This window comes from Aquarana catesbeiana, linkage group LG10, assembly GCF_042186555.1.
Source record: "Aquarana catesbeiana isolate 2022-GZ linkage group LG10, ASM4218655v1, whole genome shotgun sequence".
NCBI lineage: Eukaryota > Metazoa > Chordata > Amphibia > Anura > Ranidae > Aquarana > Aquarana catesbeiana.
The window spans coordinates 189,760,191-189,782,422 of NC_133333.1; the positions used below are offsets into that span (position 1 = coordinate 189,760,191).

Below are 22,232 nucleotides of genomic sequence, written 5' to 3' on the forward strand. Positions count from 1 at the left end.
GAGCGGGAGAATTATCGTTTTATCTCTTGCGTTGATCCCCCTTTTAATGCATGCCAATATTCTGTTTGCTTTATTAGCAGCAGCTTGGCATTGCATGCCATTGCTGAGCCTATCATCTACTAGGACCCCCAGGAACTCAACACAGTCATTAATGTCTAAACCACTGGCAACAAAAGTGAGTATACTCCCTAAGTGAAAATGTCCAAATTAGGCTCAATTATATATATATATATACACTCTGCATTCAGTGTAACCCATATACACAGTGCATTTGGTGGTGTAGGGCACTGCTTACTCCCCGCTGACTTTTAAAAGTTCCTTGGTGTGGGCCTTTTTCGACACATGTGCAGCAGATCGCAACCTATGTCTGAAGCAGATCAAGTGTGGCCAGAACAGCAGCGGCTTGGGCACCACATGCTTGACCAGTCATATGATGACCTGCCATGCAGTCCATTGGCAACAGCACTTGAAAGACCCCCATCAAAGAAAAAGGCGGACTTCTCTTTGCTCCTTATCTGGGATCTCCAACCCTACTATACCTCCAGTCCTCTCAAAAACTTGCACTGAGAGTAATGAAGGTATAGCAATAGGTGTCCCAAGTACTTGCAGCAAATCTGCTAGCAGTATGCCTCCAATTGATTTTAGCAGGCAAATTTCCCTACCCCAGTTGCTGAACCGTAAAAAAGAAATTTGGTCCCAGCCATCCACATGCTCAGCATCTAAATGCTAGCTTGGCCAAATTGCTAGCACTGCAACTGCTGCCTTTTCAGCTGGTAGACTCTGCTCCCTTTTGTAAATTTGTGGAATGTGATGTACCTTAGTAGCAGGTTCCAAAACGCCATTTCTTTTCACAGAAGGCTATTCCGGCTCTCTACCGGCATGTGGATGGCAATGTTTTGGCCTTGTTGGACAGGGTGGTCAGTAGTAAGGTTCATATTACCGCTGACTCATGATCCAGCAGGCATGGGCAGGGATGTTACCTTTCCTTCACAGCGCACTGGGTAACTCTGCTGGCAGCTGGGAAGGATGCAGTACAGGGTTCAGTATTGTTGGAGCTTGTTCCAAAAGGCTAGGGGTGATTCTGCCACAGCTCTCTCCTCCACCCCCTCCTCTTCTTCTTCCTCTATGGCCTCATCTGCAGATTTGTCCTCTGAACCAGCGGTGCTTCTCTCCATTCTCCGACAGGGACACTTGACCCATGTTCCATGTTTGGCACACATCCTGAATTTGGTGGTGCAGTGGTTCTTGAGCAGGTACCCAGGCTTAGAGGATCTCCTGAGGCAGGCCAGAAAAGTCTGTGGTAATTTCCGCCGGTCATACAATGCCAGTGCTTGGCTGGCTGACATTCAAAGGAAATGCAACCTAATCACCAATTGCCTCATTTGTGACATGCCCACCAGGTGGAACTTAACGTTGGCAATGCTGCAGCGACTGCACACACAACAGAGGGCCATCAATGAGTACCTGTGCGAGTATGGCACCAGGAGAGGGTCAGGGAAGCTTGGCTTCTCCTCGCCACGCCAGTGGCTACTGCTCAAGGATGCATACACTGTCCTGTCACCATTTGAGGAGGCCACAAGGATGGTGAGCAGTGACAATGCATGCATCAGTGACACTGTTCCTCTAGTCTTCCTGCCTGAGCACACACTTTGTGGAATCATGGACAGGGCACTTGAGGCAGAACAGTGGGAGGAAGAGGAGGACTTCCTTTCCTCTCAAGGCCCCCTTTATCCAGATAGCATTCTTGCGAGCCCGCCAAACACACAGGAAGAAGAGGAGGATTGTGTCAGCATGGATGTAGAGGATAACACTCAGCAGCAGTCTTCAACGGATGGTTTTGAGTCCCCAGAAACGCAAGGAGTTGTACATGACTGGGAGGAGGTAGTTATGGATAATGTGATCCTTAGTGACCCAGAGGACCCAGAATCGAATCCCTCTGCAAACTTATGCTGCATGGCCTCCCTGATTCTGAAAAGCCTGCGAAAGGACCCGATTTGTGGTATCAAGGAGAGGGATCATTACTGGCTGGCAACCCTTCTTGATCCACGTTACAAGGGTAAAATTGTAGAACTCACCCTGCCTTTGCAGAGGGAGCAGAGGATGAAACATCTTCAGGAGGCCTTGAAGAAATGTTTGTGTAACGCATTTCCAGATTCTGGGAGGTTACCATTTCCTGGTGCTGTACAACGTGTTGCTGAGGTTTCGTTCAGTCAGAGGAAGAGCGCTGGAGAAGGTGGCCAGCTGACCGATGCCTTTAAACAATCAGCACCAAGGTCTGATCGGTTCAAGCAACCATCACCAACATCTGCATTATATGGTGCAGGAATATCTAGGGGCAAGAGCAGACATGGAGACCTTTCCAACAGAGCATCCACTGGGTTACTGGGTCTTGAGGATGGACCACTGGCCAGAACTTGCTCAATATGCAATTGAGCTACTGGCCTGTCCTACATCCGGCGTGCTTTCTGAACGCACATTCAGTGCTGCTGGAGGGTTTGTAATGGATCAAAGAGTGCACCTGTCCACAGACTCCGTTGATAGGCTCACATTCATAAAAATAAATCTAAGTCTTAGATCCGGAGCTATCAAGTACCTGATGCTGATGTAACTGAATTTGCTATGGATCTTGGATCCCTTGAAGACTACTTATGCTGACTATGCTATTCCTCCTCAGTCTTGATGATGCTAGTTTACAATGATATTTTTGGTTTAGGGCACCACCACCCAAGGTTCAATTTTTCTGCCCCTGTTTAACAGGGGCATGTAATTACAATTTTTGATATAATATTTCACAGCAGGGCCCATTCCTGCGCCCAACAAGAGTATCTGTGAGGGTTTACATAGTTGTGGCACCACCACCCATTGCCCAATTTGTCTGCCCTTGTTTAACAGGGGCATGTAATTACAATATTTGATCCAATATTTTACAGTAGGGCTGGTTCCTGCGCCCAACAAGAATATCTGTGAGGGTTTACATAGTTGTGGCACCACCACCCAATGCCCAATTTGTTTGCCCTTGTTTAACAGGGGCATGTAATTACAATTTTTGATCTAAAATTTCACAGCAGGGCCCATTCCTGCACCCAACAAGAGTATCTGTGAGGGGTTACAGTGTTATGGCACCACCACCACCCAAGGCCCATTTTTTCTTCCCCTGTTTAACAGGGGCATGTAATTACAATTTTTGATTCAATATTTCACAGCAGGGCCCCTTTCTGCGCCCAACAAGAGTATCTGTGAGAGGTTACAGTGTTGTGGCGCCACCACCACCGCCAAAGGCCCAAATTTTCTTCTCCTGTTTAACAGGGGCATGTAATTATAATTTTTGAAATAATATTTCACAGCAGGGCCCATTCCTGCGCACAAAAAGAGTAACTGTGAGGGCTTACAGTGTTCTGGCACCACCAATACCAAAGGCCCAATTTTTATGCCCCTGTTTAACAGGAGCATGTAATTACAACTTTTGATCTAATATTTCACAGCAGGGCCCATTCCTGCGCCCAACAAGAGTAACTGTGAGGGGCTGCTGGCACCACCAAAACCAAAGGTCCAATTTTTCTGCCCCTGTTTAAAAGGGCCATGTAATTTAAAATTTTGATATAATATTTCACAGCAGGGCCCGTTCCTGCCACCAACAAGTGTAATGCCCTATACACACGATCGGACATTGATCGGACATTGCGACAACAAAATCCATGGATTTTTTCCAACGGATGTTGGCTTAAACTTGTCTTGCATACACAGTTGTCGGAAAATCCGATCGGTCTGAATGCGGTGACGTAAAACACGTACGTCGGGACTATAAACGGGGCAGTAGCCAATAGCTTTCTTCTCTTAATTTATTCTGAGCATGCATGACATGTACGGATTTGTGTACACATGATCGGAATTTAACCGATCGGATTTTGTTGTCGGAAAATTTTATAGCATGCTCTCAAACTTTATGTATCGGAAATTCCGACGGAAAAAGTCAGATGGAGCCCACACATGATCGGAATTTCCGACAACACAATCCGGAAAATCCGACCGTGTGTACAGGGCATTACTGTGAGGGATTACAGTGTTCTAATACCACCAACACCTAAGACCCAGTTTTTCTGCAGAGTATATAGGGCAGGCCGTATATTATATATATACAGCTGTTCAGAGTATATAGTGCCTGGGGACCTGGGGGACCCCCAAGCCATTTAAAAAAAAAATTTGGTGTAGGGTTCCCTTTAATATCCATACCAGACCTAAAGGGCCTGGTACGGATTTTTTTGGGGAGGGGGACATCCACGCCATTTTTTATTGTATTTTTGGTATTTTTATCTATATTGCCAGGATCCGACAATACATTACAGCTGCGAGCAGTTTTGAATGACATTTTTTCCTTTAGAAATGTTATTTTGCTGTGGTACTGCTATAAACACGGGAGAGAAGCGCTACTTTACAGGCATACTATAGACACCCCCCCCAGGCACGATATATAAAGGAATATTTTATTTTTATTGTTTTACTTTAAGCATTATTAAAATCACTGCTCCTGAAAAAAACGGCTGTTTTTAAAACTTTTATTTGCATTGATACATGTCCCCTGGGGCAGGACCTGGGTCCCCAAACCCTTTTTATGGCAATAACTTGCATATAAGCATTTAAAATGGGCACTTTTGATTTTTCACATTCGAGACTTTAACGGTGTTCGCGTGTTCACACAAATTTTTTGCCTGTTCGCATGTTCTGCTGCCAACTGAACCGGGGGGTGTTCGACTCATCCCTAGATATTAAGTGCTGGGTCCTGAAGAAGTGGCTGAGAGCTACAAAACTCTTAGACTTGACCTGATTCTATTCATCTAAAAGATAAATTGGAAACACAATGTTATAAGATTGTTACATTTTATAATTGTATGTGTATGTAGTTATGTTTTTTATGTAATTTGAAGGATAGCCATTATATGACATCTCTCGCGTGTTCTTATTGCACAATAAATATGTTTATATTATTTTAACAATCAAGTGTTTATCAAGATTTTATTCAAAAAAGTACAATATCAAGCTTAGTTTTTAAATATAAAAAAAATAGAACTAGTAGGGAATATGAAAAAGAACCAGTGCAAAGTTTGTACAGTGAAAGCATGTTACAGTAGAAAACAGTAGAAAAACATTGAATTGCAGCATGTAAAACCTGAGCTACAAAAAAAAAAAAAAGAAGGAAATGTCATTATGATTTGGTAAGCCAGGATATCCAAGGTTTCCAAGCTTTAAAGAACAAAGAGTATTTGTCTTGTCAAAAAGCAAGTACAGTAGTTGTTCATTTACAAAGTTAATTTTGACCAGCTCAATAGTTTCTGATGGGCTGAGGACGATCTGTTGTTTCAAATGTCTAGCTAGTGAGTATAAATCTGGCAGCTAAGAGTATGTGAGTAACAAAAGTTTGGAGGGAGGGTATCTATATCTAAATTCAATATTGCCAATACTGGAGAAGGCAGTATTATGAAGCAGGCCATATCGGCTATGAGTTGAAAGATTTTCTCCAGAAAATATTGATATGTTTACAATACCATAGTATATGTATCAATGTGTCTGTAGACCCACACTCTCACCAGCATAGTGGTGATTGCGTAGGATGGAATTTGGCCAACCTAAGAGGGGTATAGTACCATTGAACTGTCAGCTTGGTCATCAGTTCTTGATGGTCTATGCATCTTGAAGATTTGTAGATCAAGGAGAAAGCTCTATACCAGTGATGGCGAACCTTGGCACCTCAGATATTTTGGAACTACATTTCCTATGATGCTCAACAACACTGCAGAGTGCATGAGCATGATGGAAAATCATCTGGGGTGCCAAAGTTCGCCATCACTGCTCTACACCATTGAGTAGTGTTGAACTGGCAAGAGAGATCCATTTCCCACTGTAAGAAAGGGTACACCCACTGTACGCAAATAAAATAATATTAAGTCTTTTCCTTTTCCATGGATGTATCATTAATATAGTCCTAATTTGTTGCACAATGTTGTCTATGGAATGATAGGGATTAGGACACCCATTTAATAATATATTCTGATAAAGCAAAGGGTCTTCACCAATTAATACACCGTTTCCTGAGAACTGGACTCTGACAGTCCTAAACCTAGCTATTGGAACAGAGGAAACAAATCTAGTTGAGAAATTACAGCAGTCAGTCATGACAACTTCTCCTCAGAAAAAGGTAAGACATATTTTTTATAGTTTTGGTTTAGACATGCTGTCTTGGATCAGTTTATCAATTTTTTTTTCATTCTTCCCCTAATTTACCTTATTTTATTCTGTTTATCCTGTGAGTTACAGATTCTCTTTTAATTTCATATGTTAGGGTTACCCTAAGCAGGAGCAGCGGTGTCACCATTGAAATTTGTAGCTCTTCTGGCTACTACAAGCTGACACACAACAGCATATTCAGCTTGTTATGCATACTTGCATAGTCAAGGACTTACTCCCTCAGCACTGCCCACACTCGTAGAAATAAAGAGAAACAGCGTGAGGAAGTATTGGACATATATTCTCTGTCATCACTTTATAACATGCATCTATGGCTCTGCTGGGGGTACACAAGAGAGCAGTAATCCCATTCAACAACATAGCCAGTAGTACCTGACCACCACTGCATTACATCTTGATCAAGAACTAATTTCTAGCCTGTTGATTGGACAATGACAAAGCAGAACAACACTGATAAGTTCATCAACATGCTCATTTTGCTATCTCCACCTGCCAGCAAATTTTCAGTGACGAGCAGCATTGTGCATTACCCCAGGATTTAACTGGCTCAGAGCACTGGGCTTCCTTTTTCCAATGTGAAAAAGGATTACAAGGGGTGATAGATGGACAAATCCTTGTGCTTATTCTAGTTGTGCTGAAAAATCATCTACATTTTTGTTTTTTGATGAATAACTCTATTAAATCTTGTTTGCTTCCCGTAGTTCAGCTTTAATTAATTTAAAAGAGCAGTCAGAATGTAATTCGTTTAATTTCATATATAAAAAACTATTTCAGCTTTAGTAAATAAAATCTTGGAGGGATATAAAATAATAATTAAGAAAACTAAGAATTCCGTCTGTTCATAGTCTAGCTTCTCATTTGTTTTATACTAACAGAACAAGTATTCCGTCAACAGATACTGAAGCTATTTTCCACTTTGTAGCATCCATCCATCACAAAAGGAAAGATTTTTTTTATATAGCTTATTCTTATTCATGTAATATGAGAATTTCATGTTTCATCTACCATTATCATATCCAGATCAAACTGTGCTTGAGAGTTTTTGCAAGGGGAAAAAAGAAAAATAATTTAATAAAACCAGCTTAAAGGGGTTGCAAAGGTTATTTATTTTATTTTCTAAATATGTTCCTTTAAGGTAGTGTACTGTTGGTTCACTTACCTTTTCCTTCATTTTTCCTTTGTAAATGCTTTTTTTCTGTGTGTGAATTTTCAACTTCCTTTTCCTCCTCTAGAAGCTTGCCCCCATCATCCGAGCCATTCTGGGGGTTAGTCAGCGTCCTCGCCCCCTCCCTTGGGACTACATCCCTGCGGGGAGACGCTGTGTGCATTCACAGGCATGGGAGGCAGGGGAGCCATGGGGGTGTCTAAGATGCTGTAGCTCCGCCTCCCGTGCCTTGCTATTGTAATCTGAATGACCATCTCAGTACAGCCCTACCTTTACTCCACCCTACTCCGTCCCCTTTTTTGCTGAAGTGGAAGTGTGGCTCAGGTTCGCCGTCACACAGCGAAAAAGCGGCACTGCGCATGCGTGATGCCACTAAGCATCAAGGGAATTGTAGTTCCTTTGAAGCCGTGACATTACTGCAGGGAGCATGCTTGAAAACCCTGCAAAAAAATCTGCATGAACAGTTCCAATGAATATATAAAGTGATCCGTGCAAAAAACTTCAGTGCAAAAATAAATGTTCATAAAGTGGTGTCACCATCCAAAGTGTACACATACAGTCAGGTCCATAAACATTGGGATATCGACACAATTCTAATATTATTGGCTCTATACACCAACACAATGGATTTGAAATGAAACAAACAAGATGTGCTTTAACTGCAGACTTTCAGCTTTAATTTGAGGGTATTTACATCCAAATCAGGTGAACGGTGTAGGAATTACAACAGTTTGTATATGTGCCTCCACTTTTTAAGGGACCAAAATTAATGGGACAGATTAACAATCATCCATCAAACTTTCACTTTTTAATACTTGGTTGCAAATCCTTTGCAGTCAATTACAGCCTGAGGTCTGGAACACATAGACATCACCAGATGCTGGGTTTCATCCCTGGTGATGCTCTGCCAGGCCTCTACTGCAACTGTCTTCAGTTCCTGCTTGTACTTGGGGCATTTTCCCTTCAGTTTTGTCTTCAGCAAGTGAAATGCATGCTCAATCAGATTCAGGTCAGGTGACTGACTTGGCCATTGCATAACATTCCACTTCTTTCCCTTAAAAGACTCTTTGGTTGCTTTCGCAGTATGCTTTGGGTCATTGTCCATCTGCACTGTGAAGCGCCGCCCAATGAGTTCTGAAGCATTTTGCTGAATATGAGCAGATAATATTGCCCGAAACACTTCAGAATTTACCCTGCTGCTTTTGTCAGCAGTCTCATCATCAATAAATACAAGAGAACTGGTTCCATTGGCAGCCATACATGCCCATGCCATAACACTACCACCACCATGCTTCACTGATGAGGTGGTATGCTTTGGATCATGAGCAGTTCCTTTCCTTCTCCATACACTTCTCTTCCCATCACTCTGGTATAAGTTGATATTGGTCTTATCTGTCCATAGGATGTTGTTGCAGAACTGTGAAGGCTTTTTTAGATGTTGTTTGGCAAATTCAAATCTGGCCTTCCTGTTTTTGAGGCTCACCAATGGTTTACATCTTGTGGTGAACCCTCTGTATTCACTCTGGTGAAGTCTTCTCTTGATTGTTGACTTTGACACATACACCTACCTCCTGAAGAGTGTTCTTGATCTGGCCAACTGTTGTGAAGGGTGTTTTCTTCACCAGGGAAAGAATTCCTCGGTCATCCACCACAGTTGTTTTCCGTGGTCTCACGGGTCTTTTGGTGTTGCTGAGCTCACCAGTGCTTTCTTTCTTTTTAAGGATGTTCCAAACAGTTGATTTGGCCACACCTAATGTTTATGCTATCTCTCTGATGGGTTTGTTTTGTTTTTTTCAGCCGAATGATGGCTTGCTTCACTGATAGTGACAGATCTTTGGATCTCATATTGAGAGTTGACAGCAACACATTCCAAATGCAAATAGCACACTTGAAATGAACTCTAGACCTTTTATCTGCTCCTTGTAAATGGGATAATGAGGGAATAACACACACCTGGCCATGGAACTGGTGAACTACCAATTGTCCCAATTTTGGTCCCTTAGAAAGTGGGAGGCACATATACAAACTGTTGTAATTCCTACACGGTTAACCTGATTTGGATGTAAATACCCTCAAATTAAAGCTGAAAGTCTGCAGTTAAAGCACATCTTGTTTGTTTCATTTCAAATCCATTGTGGTGGTGTATTGAGTCAAAAAGATTAGAATTGTGTTGATGCCCCAATATTTATGGACCTGACTGTAAATAATGTTCAAAATTCTTTCAAAGTGAAGAACTTCCACCATCCATGATTATAGTGTGTCCCAACATGCTCATTTTGCTCTCTCCACCTGCCAGCAAATTTTCAGTGACGAGCAGCATTGTGCATTACCCCAGGGTTTAACTGGCTCCTGGCTCAGAGCACTGGGCTTCCTTTTTCCAATGTGCAAAAGGATTACAAGGGGTGATAGATGGACAAATCCTTGTGCTTATTCTAGTTGTGCTGAAAAATCATCTACATTTTTGTTTTTTGATGAATAACTCTATTAAATCTTGTTTGCTTCCCGTAGTTCAGCTTTAATTAATTTAAAAGAGCAGTCAGAATGTAATTCTTTTAATTTCATATATAAAAAACTATTTCAGCTTTAGTAAATAAAATCTTGGAGGGATATAAAATAATAATTAAGAAAACTAAGAATTCCGTCTGTTCATAGTCTAGCTTCTCATTTGTTTTATACTAACAGAACAAGTATTCCGTCAACAGATACTGTATTCCGTCAACAGATATTTTCCACTTTGTAGCATCCATCCATCACAAAAGGAAAGATTTTTTTTATATAGCTTATTCTTATTCATGTAATATGAGAATTTCATGTTTCATCTACCATTATCATATCCAGATCAAACTGTGCTTGAGAGTTTTTGCAAGGGGAAAAAAGAAAAATAATTTAATAAAACCAGCTTAAAGGGGTTGCAAAGGTTATTTATTTTATTTTCTAAATATGTTCCTTTAAGGTAGTGTACTGTTGGTTCACTTACCTTTTCCTTCATTTTTCCTTTGTAAATGCTTTTTTTCTGTGTGTGAATTTTCAACTTCCTTTTCCTCCTCTAGAAGCTTGCCCCCATCATCCGAGCCATTCTGGGGGTTAGTCAGCGTCCTCGCCCCCTCCCTTGGGACTACATCCCTGCGGGGAGACGCTGTGTGCATTCACAGGCATGGGAGGCAGGGGAGCCATGGGGGTGTCTAAGATGCTGTAGCTCCGCCTCCCGTGCCTTGCTATTGTAATCTGAATGACCATCTCAACACAGCCCTACCTTTACTCCACCCTACTCCGTCCCCTTTTTTGCTGAAGTGGAAGTGTGGCTCAGGTTCGCCGTCACACAGCGAAAAAGCGGCACTGCGCATGCGTGATGCCACTAAGCATCAAGGGAATTGTAGTTCCTTTGAAGCCGTGACATTGCTGCAGGGAGCATGCTTGAAAACCCTGCAAAAAAATCTGCATGAACAGTTCCAATGAATATATAAAGTGATCCGTGCAAAAAACTTCAGTGCAAAAATAAATGTTCATAAAGTGGTGTCACCATCCAAAGTGTACACATACAGTCAGGTCCATAAACATTGGGATATCGACACAATTCTAATCTTATTGGCTCTATACACCACCACAATGGATTTAAAATGAAACAAACAAGATGTGCTTTAACTGCAGGCTTTCAGCTTTAATTTGAGGGTATTTACATCCAAATCAGGTGAACGGTGTAGGAATTACAACAGTTTGTATATGTGCCTCCACTTTTTAAGGGACCAAAATTAATGGGACAGATTAACAATCATCCATCAAACTTTCACTTTTTAATACTTGGTTGCAAATCCTTTGCAGTCAATTACAGCCTGAGGTCTGGAACACATAGACATCACCAGATGCTGGGTTTCATCCCTGGTGATGCTCTGCCAGGCCTCTACTGCAACTGTCTTCAGTTCCTGCTTGTACTTGGGGCATTTTCCCTTCAGTTTTGTCTTCAGCAAGTGAAATGCATGCTCAATCAGATTCAGGTCAGGTGACTGACTTGGCCATTGCATAACATTCCACTTCTTTCCCTTAAAAGACTCTTTGGTTGCTTTCGCAGTATGCTTTGGGTCATTGTCCATCTGCACTGTGAAGCGCCGTGTAATGAGTTCTGAAGCATTTTGCTGAATATGAGCAGATAATATTGCCCGAAACACTTCAGAATTTACCCTGCTGCTTTTGTCAGCAGTCTCATCATCAATAAATGCAAGAGAACTGGTTCCATTGGCAGCCATACATGCCCATGCCATAACACTACCACCACCATGCTTCACTGATGAGGTGGTATGCTTTGGATCATGAGCAGTTCCTTTCCTTCTCCATACACTTCTCTTCCCATCACTCTGGTATAAGTTGATATTGGTCTCATCTGTCCATAGGATGTTGTTGCAGAACTGTGAAGGCTTTTTTAGATGTTGTTTGGCAAATTCAAATCTGGCCTTCCTGTTTTTGAGGCTCACCAATGGTTTACATCTTGTGGTGAACCCTCTGTATTCACTCTGGTGAAGTCTTCTCTTGATTGTTGACTTTGACACATACACCTACCTCCTGAAGAGTGTTCTTGATCTGGCCAACTGTTGTGAAGGGTGTTTTCTTCACCAGGGAAAGAATTCCTCGGTCATCCACCACAGTTGTTTTCCGTGGTCTCACGGGTCTTTTGGTGTTGCTGAGCTCACCAGTGCTTTCTTTCTTTTTAAGGATGTTCCAAACAGTTGATTTGGCCACACCTAATGTTTATGCTATCTCTCTGATGGGTTTGTTTTGTTTTTTTCAGCCGAATGATGGCTTGCTTCACTGATAGTGACAGATCTTTGGATCTCATATTGAGAGTTGACAGCAACACATTCCAAATGCAAATAGCACACTTGAAATGAACTCTAGACCTTTTATCTGCTCCTTGTAAATGGGATAATGAGGGAATAACACACACCTGGCCATGGAACTGGTGAACTACCAATTGTCCCAATTTTGGTCCCTTAGAAAGTGGGAGGCACATATACAAACTGTTGTAATTCCTACACGGTTAACCTGATTTGGATGTAAATACCCTCAAATTAAAGCTGAAAGTCTGCAGTTAAAGCACATCTTGTTTGTTTCATTTCAAATCCATTGTGGTGGTGTATTGAGTCAAAAAGATTAGAATTGTGTTGATGTCCCAATATTTATGGATCTGACTGTAAATAATGTTCAAAATTCTTTCAAAGTGAAGAACTTCCACCATCCATGATTATAGTGTGTCCCAGCCTCTCACCCCAAGAGAAGACTCCTACAGGTCTAGTCACACTTCTGTTGTCACTCTTTAGGTGTCAGCAGCCTCAGGCTCCTTCTCATTGAAACACTCAGCAACCATAAGCTTCTCAATATATACAGGAAATTCTAATGGACACTTTATATCTCCTCCCCTCCATGCTCCTCTGTAGTAAGCTGGGAACACACTATCATCATGGATGGTGGAAACTCTTCACTTTGAAAGAATTGAGAACATTATTTATGTGTACACTTTGGATGGTGACACCACTTTATGAACATTTATTTTTGCACTGAAGTTTTTTGCACGGATCATTTTATATATTCATTGGAACAGTTTTTTTGCTGATTTTTTTGCACGGAGCACTTTATATATTTCATTGGCATTGTTTATGCAGAAACAGTCACTTCATTTGAGTATCTGCAATATAGAGTTGATCATTTATTTATTTATTGAAGTTTATGCACCTTTTTATTGAATTGAGGAAGCGCCACATCATTTGCTTTATATATTATCACTGTGTGCGAACACTTATTTTATGTTGACAGCTACTCATTGAATACATACCACACTGGTTTGCTCATTAGTTTATTTACACTTTTCTAAATAATAACTGTTTTGCATGCCTAGGAATTTGTAATTACATTAAAAAAATTGTAGGATTTACACATATTTTCCATACTGTACAGCTAAAAGAGTGATACACATTCAGGAGAATTCAAAATGGCCCCAACAACAGTTTTCTGGAGGTAGTTCACTTAAAAACTACCTGAGCCGCCGGTCGCACAGCGGGAAACGAAATGCCATTCAAGAAGCAGAAGCTGAGCAGCGATGAGAACAGAAATACGGAGCTGTCCGGGGATGAGAACTATGATGCTGTCAGCACAGAGAGCCGCACTAACACAGAATGACCAGGCACACCTACAAACACAGCCAGTCTCCCAGGCAGGAAGGGTTGGGGCAAAGGAAAATGGAAGTCCAAGAGGTGCAAATACTCCTTCAAATGTGTGAACAGCCTAAAGGAAGATCACAGCCAGCCTTTTTTCTGAGTTCACAGTTAAGGAAGGAGATCGACTTGTGTTTGCTACAGTTGGCAGCAACAGGGTCACGTTATATGAATGCCATTCACAAGGAGAAATACGATTACTGCAGTCTTATGTAGATGCTGTTGCAGATGAAAACTTCTACACCTGTGCATTGATGTACGACAGCAACACAAGTCACCCACTCTTCGCAGTGGCTGGGTCCAGGGGCATCATCCATATAATTAATCCTATCATTATGCAGTGTATTATGCACTATGTAGGCCACGGCAATGTAATCACTGAATTAAAGTTTCACCCAAGGGACCCAAGTCTTCTGTTATCTGTAAGCAAAGACCATGCACTGAGATTGTGGAATATTCAGACACTCTGGTTGCAATATTCGGAGGTGTAGATCGTTATAGAGATGAAGTTTTAAGTGCGGACTATGATCTACTAGGAGAAAAGATTATGTCGTGTGGAATGGACCATTCACTCAAACTGTGGCGACTAAATTCAAAAAGAATGCAGACTGCTATCAAAGACTGATATGAATACAGTCCTAACAAAACAAATAGGCCATTTATTTCACAAAAGATCCATTTTCCTGACTTCTCCACAAGAGACATTCACAGAAATGACATAGATTGTGTCAGGTGGCTTGGAGACTTGATACTGTCAAAGACATGTGAAAATGCCATTGTTTGCAGGAAACCAGGCAAAATGGAAGATGACATTGATAAAGTCAAGCCCAGTGAGTCCAATGTCACAATCCTGGGGAGGATTAACTACAGCCAGTATGATATCTGGTATATGAGATTTTCTATGGACTTTTGGCAAAAGATGCTTGCACTTGGAAACCAGGTGGGGAAGTTATATGTCTGGGATCTGGAAGCAGAAGATCCAGACAAAGCCAAGTGTACAACCCTCACACATCCCAAATGCATCTCAGCAATCTGACAGACCAGCTTCAGCAGGGATAGTAGTACTCTCATAGCTGTATGTGATGATGCCACCATTTGGTGCTGGGATAGACTCCAGTGAATCCTCTTCTTGTGAAGAGACCTCCATATTTGGTGTAATGTACTATTCGCGTTTTGCGACTTGCATTTTGTAGTAGGCCTGATGGCCATAGCCAAGTTTAGTGATTTGGTTCTACTCTGTACTGTTCCCTTGCTACAATTTCAGCTGCTTTTAATAAATTTAATAAATAATTTTTGTACAGCTTTCTGTAACATCTGTTTTTATGGATTTTGATGTATTTACTGTCTAATGTATATGCCATTTGTATGATTGTGTAATATAGGCATGTTGGAAACCAGAACGAGTATGTTCTGTGTATGTAAATATCTTGTTTGTGGCCTTTTTAAATGAGTTAATTTAAGATATCGTTTTGTGGCAGTTACTTGATGTTATGAATCAGTGACTTAAAATACGAACTGTTCTCAAGAGGCTGAACCAAAATTTTCACAAAGCGTCTTTGTGAACCAATATAATGAAATTAACAACAACAACAAAAAAACTACCTGAGCCTAGTTTAGGCAAGCATTTTTGCCAGTGTTTGTAACATACTGTAATTCAAGTAGTTTTTATCATCTTCACTTTAGGAATTGATTGCTATGGCAGTGACAATTTCATTACCACCAGTTCTTGCCTAAGGAAACTGGTGGTAATTAGGACCAATTCTAATCTGGTGTACAGAGGTATGCCTGTACTCAGAACAAGCCGTGCCTGTGCTGGGAAGCAAAAAGTTCATATTCCCATAGCACATGTTCCTGAAATGGGTCTTTTAAAAGCTGTATACTTCAACTTACAAGACACAATGTAAATATTCTGCAGCACTAAACTGTTTGTAATTTGATCTTTCTTCAATAAAAACCATTTGGACTTAATTGAAGATTTCTGGTGTGTTGGGGAATATTTACATTGTGTTGTGCTGGGAAACTGTCACATCCATGAAGGCTTCTTGCACAGTACTCGATTTCTTGCTTCATTTAGCTGTGAACTGGGTGATTCCTTGGCCAAAAGCTAAATGTAAACAAAAGGATCGGGGATACAGCTGGTGTCATTACCAAAATATAGGCAATGCCTATATTAAGGAAATTACTTGTCCCTAGGGTGGGTGGAGCATGATGGGAAACTGAGAGACTAGCTCCTCATCAGGTCCACTTCGCTTTTGAGTGACACTTTTGAGTGACAGTGTAGAGCAGTGGGCAGATTTGAAAGCTGCTTTTGGACTGGAGAGCAGCTATGGATCTGCTCACTCCCACATGCTATCAATCAAAAGTGGAGCAGACCTGATGGGGAACTAGTCTCTCAGTTGCCCATCAAGTTCTGCTCACCTCTTCGACCAAGCACATGTCAGTAGACATGTGCACAACAAAAACATTTGTTTTGTTTTGTTTCTTTACGTTTCTGTTGATTCATAACGATTCGTTACTTCGTAAGATGCAAGTTTTTATATTTGGACTTGGTATTTTCATAACAGATATATTTTCGTTGATACAAAATGATTTGTAATTCCGTTAGTCTAACGATTCATAATTTCGTAAGAAGCGAGGTTTCATATTCGGACTCGTTCGTATTTTTGTAACAGTTATATTTTCTTTGATACGAAATGATTTGTAATTCCGTTAGTCTAATTTTCTTTGATTCGAAATTCGTAATTTTGTTAGATAATAATTTTCGTTCATTCGGTACATTACTCGTAATTTAGTAATTGTTACTTTTGTGAGATTTCCTTTTTCGTTGATTCATAGGAAATAAAGAATAATAACCCTATGCTTGCTTTTCTAATAAGTCCTGTACTTACTCCAGTCCACTCCCTCAGTCATGAGACCTGACTCAGTCTCCTCCTCAATTGAATTTAAAAAGATTCAGGAATGCAGTGTGACTCAGACACAAAAGGGATACGCTGATTGGCTAAAGATATTAAGTAAGATACATCACTCACTAATACACTGCCCATTCGAAAGAACGATTCTAGAGTACAAAATTATGAACATGCATATTAAGATACACTTACACTGTCCATTCAAAAGAACGATTCATGAACATGAACAAACGAAATTACAAACAGACGAAGAAACGAAATTATGAACACACAAATGAAAATACGAACATACAAACTTACGAACAGACAAAGGATTGAAAATACAAAATGTAAATCATTCGTTATAGATGTTATTTTCTTTCTCTTACTGTTTCGGAGTTTGAAAGAGAAATTGAGGGAAACCATGCTAGTGTGCAATAGATACTGCCATCATCCTGAATAATAATTGGAAGAATTGGTATGCAACAGAGTGCATGTGGGGGACGCCCCTTAGGATTTTTCAGGCAGAAAAAAGAGTAAGGAAAGTATTAACCATAAAAAGGCACCAGCAGTGCCAACTTTATTTGTGTACAAAAATTAATTAAAAATGTCCAGAGGGACAAGACAAACATAAACAGTCAATAATTGGTATCTGTATAAATGACAAAGACAAGTAGAGCATATAGAAATAATATCACCCAGTGCCAGCAACCCCAAGCCATCCACCGAAATACGGTAGGTCTGGTGAGGGGTAAGCGGCTAATGCAAATTTCCCAACATGTTTCGGAAAGGACCGTAGTCACATTGGTATATTCCTTCTTCAGGGGAATTGTTTAACATACAGATGGGTGGATGAAAAATGTTGCTTGTCTCTAGAACATAGACATAAACATCAATAAGTAACATAGCAAAAAACGGAACCATATACATGGTTTATGTTATAGCCATTTGTATATCACAGGAATCATCAAAAAATATAACATATTACTTACATAATCATACTCATATCATAAGAAAGAGGAAAAGCAAAAGAAAGTGTCAACTTGCTGTTTGTAGGGGTCCACAGGTGACAGGAGGGGCCAATGATGACCCGTAGAGCCGCAGGGGCACCTTCACAAGATACGCCTGATCCACCCTGTAGCGAACAATGTCAGCGTTAGGGGGAAAAAAAAAAAAAAAAAATAGTTGCACACAGAAGGAAGGCCAGGGGAACAAGTAGTTTAGAAAAACTTCCATGTGTATATATACAAGCCTACCCCTTAAGGCTTCAGTGTCAAGGGAGGCAAATATAACATACCTGGATTGAAGGGTAGAGTAAAACGTTAGCTGCTGATGATTAAAAGTCCATCAGCTGAAGATGTTAAAACACAAGTGTCTGCTGCTGACAAGCCGGTGTCTGCCACTGTATTGGCACCTGACAACGGGATGTGAGCCAGAACAGTGTGATATATGTAGGGGAGTACATAATTAGAGACCAATTACTAACCGCAGTACAGCTGTGTGAAACACAGCTGAGAGGACTGACATTAAGGGTGTGTGCAGAGTGGCCAATCCGAGGCAAACCAAGGGGCCGTCACGGCCGCCGCGTTGTCACGCCTGGCGGGCGGAGACATGCCTCACGGGGCGTATCTCAGACACAGGGGCGCGCGGCGCGGCCGCGCCAGGGGCTGGCGCGATCGCGTCACGCGTCAACGTGCCACCGGCGGGAAGGTTTCACCGCCGTCATGGAGACGGCGGCGAAGGCATGTAAGCGCTCCACCCCCCACAGCCTGTATAGGACAGGAAGGCGAAACCATCACCGTCCACGGCTGCGGCAGGGGGAGCCCACCCGCCGGGTGTCAGTGCCCATGCAGCACCGTGGGGACCACACGATGAAGTGCATGCATGATGGAAAGTTTCATATTTTCATAAGTTTGTCTGTTTGTAAGTTTGTATTTTCACATGTTCGTATGTTGTATTTTGCTTATTCGTAATTTTTGTATTTTGGTTCTTTCTGCTATGCAGGTGTTTGAATTGATCTGAATGTATGAATACTAACAAATTCGCACGAAAATCTATTTGTTATGAACCGAATCACACATGTCTACTTGTCAGTGTGATAAGTGCGGTGGCTGGGGAGGGTAGGAATGAGTGTACTGAGGAAGGAGTGTCCAGTGTGGACACTCGTTCCCCTGTGCAGACATGGACAAATTCATGTACCTGTCTGAGACATCCTTTATGAATTTCCCATATAGTTATTAAGTTTCTGATTCAACAATACTGGTTCTTATGTCACATCTTTGCCTCCTGTCTGATAATTAGAGATTGATTCAGGAAGCTGACCTAGGACACAGTTAAAGTATATCTAAACCCAAGGACAAAAACATAAAGGGGTTGATTTACTGAAGGCAAATAGGCTGTTCACTTTGCAAAGGAATTTGCACTTTGCAAGGGAATGTGCCTGTGATCAAATTCTACTTTGCAAGAATACCCAATCACATGTAAGAAAAATATAAAAGGAATTTTTGCTTCTGCATGATTGGATGATTCAGCAGGGCTTCTCCTTGTTCACTACGCTCTGAGGCAAATTCCCTTGCAGAGTGCAACTTTCCTTGCAAAGTTACCAGTTTGTCTTCAGTAAACCAACCTCAATGTGTTGCAGTTCAAAAGTCCTTAGATGTGGCAATGAGATTCATTTTCTTTTTTTGGCAGGCCTTTTTCCTTTAATTTTACTGGGTGATTTTGTCAGTAATACATTTCCTGTCCTAGGGTCACAACACTCACTTAACTGTAATGTACCTACAGAGGAGCCATGTTATCACTGTAGGACAAGAAGCATGTATGTGTGGCCCAGGCTCACTGCCCGTAGGGGAAGTAAAGTCCCACAGAGACTGATTGATGCAGCAGTGTATATTAAGGTGGTAATGTTGAGAGAGAACAGGAAACTCTGCAGACACAGCCATACCGGAACAGAACACCTACAATGAACCAGACAAGAAGTAACGGTGCACACTGTAGACACCTGACAACATCTGACAGAGGATGGGCTGGAATGCAGACTGGCAATGGGGCCCCTTAATCAGGAAAGCTACTACTTGAGGCACAGCGACAGTCTCTACTCTGTCCCTCCTCCACAGGAGCCTGACCCTATGCTAATCCAACTGTCCCTAACCAGTGGGAAATGTGTTTCCGTCTTACCCACTATGCAGAACGAGTGAAAACCTGAAGGGGGTAGTGCTTTTTATAAGCATTGCCCACTCCAAAGATGGCCGCCAGATCACTCAGGGCACCAGCATCCAATCAGACAGCTGCTCCCCTGATGACACTTATGAAGGCCTCTGAGGAATCTGGTTTCCCCCTTGTCATGGAGAAACCACCCCTTTAACTGTACACCTTCACTGCCTGTTGCGCTAGCTACCAGTGGGGATGATCTGTGGACAGTCTGTTTTTGATCCTTGCACCTATTTTACAACAAAGCGAGGGTTTTGTTCTCCCCCATCATTGTTTCCAGATGGTGAAGATTTACAGAGGTGGTTTCTCCATCTGTGTGGTGGATGTGATAGGCAATCCAAATGCTGTGAGATTTCTAGATTTTTCCAGTTTAAGGTGTTAGTATGGTCACTGATATCTCCCTGGGATGATCCTGTTGATGCAGGAGTCTATTTTTTATTTACCTGTACCTCTGAATACTCCTGTGACCCCTTATACAGTATTTATAAGACCCCTGAGGAAGACATATTTGGTAAAACACGTAGAGCTGAAATTACAGCACATATGTTCAAGCCGCATTGACATTCTGTGATGGTTTTAAGATTAATACTATCACAGTGTTGTTTTTGATGTTTGCATTGTAATACAATTTGATATTTTATCACACTTTTTGGAGTTATAATTTTGCAACCTTAAAATCCCTTCTGTTGCTGTCTTTCCAATTATGTATTTCTAATGGGATGTGGTTCCCCCTAATCCCCTGACACCTGGGAATTCCTGTATTAATAATGAAAAATGTATGTGAATCTCCACACATATCTACTTGGGGTGTTGTTGACTTTAAGGTATTTTATTTCATTATTACTATAATATTTTGCTGTTCTGCTAAATGTTACTTTAATAAAGTCAGTATAGAAGATGAAAGTTGAATAGACATGTCATCAAGCTTGGAATACTGAAGTATTTCTCCTTTGATTCTATTACACAGTGGGGGGGATCTTCTGCCCCGTTTTAAGGCTAACCCCCTCCAGACGGCTCCATGGTCCGGAAGGAAGGCATTGTTCTGTGTTTGACTGTTTGTGTATGTACTTTAATTACCCCCTGGGGTTTCTCTGTGTCATTAAACATATCAGTCCTCCTATTCAAGCTATCGGACCAATCCCTGCTGACCCTGTTTCAAGTTCTCATTTGCATGGCCAAGAGGACCTAATTGAGGACTAAAGTGTACTTTACAATTGACCAATAGGAAAGTGGTTGTTGGGGACGGGGCGTTCAAACTGCTGTGTATAAAAGTGTGTTATGTGCATCCAATAAAAGTGAGATTCCTGTTTGAACTTACATACAGCCTGCCAGGTGTTTGTTCTGAGCTATCACAACTGGATTCGAACGGCTGTAGTTCTAATCCTGGAGCATCGGATGACCGAACAATCAGATGTTGTGATCTGCAATCTGATTCTATAGCCGCAGAGGAGTGTCGGGAGAGTGGAATAATCGAGCGAGCAGGGGCTTGTTACAAGACACAATACAACTTCCAAGTTGCTTTATACAAAAAATGTCATACTTATCCACTAAAGCAAGGCAAAGAGCAAAAATGATGTGCAAAGTGTAGCAGCCCATAACAACTAAACAGATTTTGGTTTCCGGAGGTCCTATCAGTACAAAATTAATTCTGATTGGTAGCTTTGGGTTATAAGACCTTATGTATTACTGGAAAATGTGAAACATAGGTATAGGCAGATATAAGAGAACAACATTAACAATGTCATTAGAATAACAATAAAACTGCAATTTATATTATACTTGTCCCTGGAGCAAAGTTACATTTCATATCATTGTCTCATATTGTTGCACATTTTAAACCTACAACTGCTTAATAAACTATATTCTACAATGTCTCTGTGTTGTACTTGAGAGATGACCAGAGCATAACAATCCTGTTTGTCCCAATCTTTGACCCTAAACATTCAATCCCCAGCAGGATTGCTTCATGAGCTCCAAGCACTTATCTATTGAATCTCAATTTGATAGAAAAAGATTACATTTTGCTTTCTGTAGGCAGGATTCCATCCATCATTCCCCTGCTGGGGCAGGCATAAAACCTTCCCATCAGCTGTCCTCAGAAATGCACCTCTCTTGTTGTTTCTTCTTCATTTTGTATCACCTTCTACTTTAGAATTGATAACAGGCTTCTGGTAATAGCATTTTGATAATAAAATGTGATTATAGAGGTAAGGCTATTGTAAGACAATCGCCAAGCATACAAGAGCTTTTATCTCAAAATACCTGAGCAAAAACAGATGCACATTTTGCCTCAGCAGAGCTACTAAGGCAAATAAAGAAATGGGAATTAGGGAAAATATTGCTTTGTTTGAAAAATAAATAAATGACACAAAGAAACACACATTTTTTATGTACAGTCAATGCTAACTAGTTTCTTTAAAGCTTGGGTATTTGGACCAAAATATAAGAAAAAATAAAAGCACAGCCAATGTGAAAGGTAAAAGCAACTCTAGCATATTAGGCACACTAGCCAACATTCAGATATTTGAC

The 22,232-nt window shown here is 41.2% G+C and overlaps 1 long non-coding RNA gene and 1 pseudogene across 1 annotated transcript in view; both read left to right on the forward strand.

Annotated features, from left to right (window-relative positions):
• Positions 1–22,232, forward strand: part of LOC141111084 (uncharacterized) — a 161,376-nt gene that overhangs the window by 27,407 nt on the left and 111,737 nt on the right. The gene's annotated exons all lie outside the window — the stretch shown is intronic.
• On the forward strand, positions 13,154–14,984 carry LOC141110098 (polycomb protein eed-A-like; annotated as a pseudogene).